At 41.2% G+C, this 4,034-nt stretch overlaps 1 protein-coding gene across 1 annotated transcript in view; it reads right to left on the bottom strand.

The window, feature by feature from the left end:
- cables2b (Cdk5 and Abl enzyme substrate 2b) overlaps positions 1 to 4,034 on the bottom strand; it is a 22,657-nt gene that overhangs the window by 13,164 nt on the left and 5,459 nt on the right. The window lies entirely within an intron of this gene.

Here is a 4,034-nt window from a genome sequence, read left to right as displayed (position 1 = left end):
AAAGGCTGACCTGGTGATTCCACACCACACATGAAAGCTAGTGAAGCAGATGTTTGAGGGAGCTGTGTGTGTGTGTGTGTGTGTAAGACTCAGAAGTGACATCTGGGTAGTTAGATCCGTCTCCTCAGTCACATTGACTTAACAGGAAGTTCTGCTGCCTGCTGGTCCTTTAACATTCCACCCGGAAACAACAACAACAGACCCAAATCACACTGACAGTATTTCTTAAGGAATTCCACCCTAAATGTATTTATCTCTTTATAACAGCCAAACAGTTATCTTGTTCTTGTATTTGATCCTATTATTTCATGTATATTGTATCCTAGCATTTCATTTAAAATTATAGTATGTGCTGTGTAATGGATTTTGCTGCTGGAACTCTGTAATTTCCCATTTTATTGGGATCTATCTATCTATCTATCTATCTATCTATCATAAAAGTCATGTAGTTCTATAAATTAGTGTAACGTTGCACTAAATCCACATTATGATATGTCAGAGACCACAGTGGTGTCCTGACTTGATTGGCAGTGATCCCATCGGCCCACCAGTGGTACCATCACTGTGACCAGCCTGCGTGTGGTTCAACCAGTGGGAAGCCGGATGGGATCAGAGAGCTGTGAACACAGAATATTCCGTGAAGCTGGACTGTGAGGACTTTGGGAAAACATGAATTTGAGTTGCATCAAAAGCTGACTAAGGCCATGCTCTGTGTTCAGACCAAAGTTATGAGACGAGTTGGAACTCGCAACGACTTGCAACCCGTTGGTCTGCAGCGTTGTGAAAGCTGCCGGTTCACACCGATGCAACGAGACGAGAAGGTGTAGAAGGTGTAATTACTCTTTGTACTTCCGTTCTAACTCCCGACTTCCATGCTTTTTGCAGCTTAATATATCCTTAAATAGTAAGGTTGATTAGGTAAATGATAGTGAGATGCAAAAACACGTTTTATCGTTTGATTCACGGCTTTGTCCTAGGAGCTCCCTCTCTCTAGTCCCTCTCTAGCCTGCCTCGATCACACTTTGAGCCTCAGTTAACAGAAAATAAAATGGATTATGGATCACTGGGCTCAGTGGCTCAGGGGTCGCCTGCCAATCGGGAGGTTTGATCCCTGGCCCTGCAGTAAATGCACCCACCCCAACCCTTCCGATCGGCAGGCGACGGCTCTACCACTGAGCCATGTCACAGTGTCCCTGGGCAAGACACTGAACCCCGAGTTGCCCCCGACGCTGCACCATAGGAGTGTAAATGTGTGTGAGTGTGTGTCTGATGAGCCGGTTTCACCCAACTAACTTAAAGCTGAAGTTATTTCAACTTTGAACTTGTTGCCGCTGCATTCAGACCTGGTAATGAACACCACAAAGATGAAGTCAACGTTGTCACAATATTGGAATGTCGATTCTGAACGCTTCCAGTGAAGATGTGCATGAGTCAGCCCCCCCCTCCAGTCTCAGTTGTCACTTTTGCAGTATTATTAAACCAAAGAGTCTATTTCTAAAGATTCTAACTTTAGTATCTACTGTAACCACGGTCACATGATGGAATTTTCTCAGCCTTTAAATTTCCAATGGGAACCGTCATTCCGCAGCATTCCGGATTGTTGTGGAATTTTTCCATTATGTGGGAATGGAAAGAGCCCATTGGGCAATCCCCCTGGCATATTATGACAGTGGTGCTTATCATTATGATGAAAGTGGCTGGTGCTTAAGATAAAAAAGAACAACAGGGCTACACAGGTCAACACAGGGACCCATTTAGGGTCCAATGTTTATATCGTCTTCACAGCCACACAACAGTCTCTGCTGCAGTGCCTTTGAGCAGGACACTGGTGCCACCCAACCCTGCAAGTTAGTAAGTAAGTAAGTAATATATATATATATATATATATATATATATATATATATATATATAGAAAGAAAGAAAGAGGCTCAGGAGCAATTTTTTTTACAGTGTGTGTTTAACCCTCCTGTTGTCCTCGGGTCAAATTTGACTCCTTTAAAAGATGTCTAGCAAGGAGTTGGGTTGGGACTTCACCTCCTGGGCACTGCCAGGTGCTCTTGAGCAATGCACCGTACAACCCAGCCCTACTCCCGAGGTTACATAATGCTGAATAATGACCAGTGTCTTTAAGTGCTGCAGTAACCAATAGTTACCTCATCTCATGATTGGCAGCTACACATAACAATCAGGACTTAACAACATGTTTGGATGGAACACGGACACCCACACAGTTACGAGGAGGAAGTTCTGCTACAGTGACTGACATTTACCAAGATAGGTTTCTGATCTCATAAACTGCCACATAGCAGTTATCTTTAAATTATTTTCTCAGCTTGGGATGCTTCTAGTGGGAAAACGCTGTTGTCTTAAGCATCAACAATATTGGATTAAAGTGTGATATCTGACGCCAGTGCTCTCCCAGTCTGTCTAAATCTGTCCCAGTATCTGAGCTGTGGATCTCCAGCCTCATTACAAAACAAGTCTGACCAGCGGCACATTTCCATGGGAACCAGCCAGCAACATCTCTCTGGGATGTTGTGGAAAGTTTCTGTTTTGTGGGAATGGAAAAATCCAGTCTGCGAGGCTGCCGTGTATGTTGATGATCATGAGATAACCTACTGATAGACTTGGAAGGATTTTCTGAATATGCGACATTATTCTGTAAATATCTTCACCTCTGTGCCATGAACTAAAAAGGCCAACGAGCCAAGACAAAAACAGCAAGGCGTTTCTACGTTGTAGTCACAGTAGGTCTGGGTGATTTTTTAAATGTAAATGCAGTCGCCTGAAGTAAAAAGTTAACATTGAGCCAAAATCAAACCACCCCACAGTCACATGACCGTGTCACCACCACTAGTTTCCAAACACTTCCATAGATTTGGCATGTTCTGACGCTTGTATTCTCATTTAGTCACATGTCAGCAACTCCCGTTTTTAAGAAACAAACAAGCTTAAACATACACAAGTGACATATTTCCTGGCGTATTTCCTGCCTTGTTTCCTGGCGTAATTTCTGCCGTAAGACAAAAAGTAAAAATCTGTTTAACCCTTTTGTTGTCTTCCCATCAAAATTGAAAATCAACACTTTTGTTGAGGCTTTATTATCGATGTTTTTAACTTTTTCTAACGTTTTTGTCCCATTTTTCAACCCTTAATGCTTTTTTTTTACGTTTTCAACACTGCGTAACACTAAATTATTAACTTTAGTTTTACAGTTATTTTTGGAATTTATGTTCAATAAAACTATTATAGGAGTTTATACCTAATTTTTTAGTTAGAAAAGCAGAAATTAGGAATTATTTAGACTAAAATTAAAGGAATGGATGTTGATGATAATCACAGACTGGAATATGTCAACTTTTACTCAATACTATTTCAAAAACACTTCATTTGTTTTACAATGCTATAAAATTGAATAAGACGCCACAAAATTAATGAAAGTAGAGATTTGTACTTGGCAAAGAGCGTTGTAAGGAATTATGTTATTGTGGGTCATTAAAATTGTGTAATTAAAAAGAACATTAACATAGGAAAACGGGTCAATTTGACCCGAGGACAACATGAGGGTTAAAAAGACATAAACCATTAAAAAACAACAACAACATTGCCTTCAAGATGAGGGAACCGGGAATGCAAAAATGCAAACTCATTTGCGGGTTTCGGGACTCATCCCTGCAGCACCGTTGGCACTGAGATGTGATTGAGCCAGACGTGACCTTCCTGCACCGACAGCAGCTCCCATAAAGCCCAGAGATGAGCAGGACTCTGCAGGTTAGAACCAGCTCCAGGCCTGCATGGCATTAGGAGACTGAATTAAATGACTGATGGATTTTTCTAGGATGCAAAGTCATTTTGTTCAGTTTGAGTCATCTAAAGCATCAGAGTCACACCAATAATAGCTGCTGTTGTTTCAGCCTAAAATAAACCAGTACAAACACACTGTCAGATCTGTCAGGATGCTTAAAATAGTATTAACACACTTATTGGACCTTCTTATTCTCTACTTTTTTGGCCTGTCCTCTCTGTTTGTTACT

The sequence above is a fragment of the Etheostoma cragini genome, chromosome 7, assembly GCF_013103735.1.
Source record: "Etheostoma cragini isolate CJK2018 chromosome 7, CSU_Ecrag_1.0, whole genome shotgun sequence".
NCBI lineage: Eukaryota > Metazoa > Chordata > Actinopteri > Perciformes > Percidae > Etheostoma > Etheostoma cragini.
The sequence above is the reverse complement of the archived record's forward strand: the minus strand, read 5'-3'. Positions and strand labels throughout refer to the sequence as shown.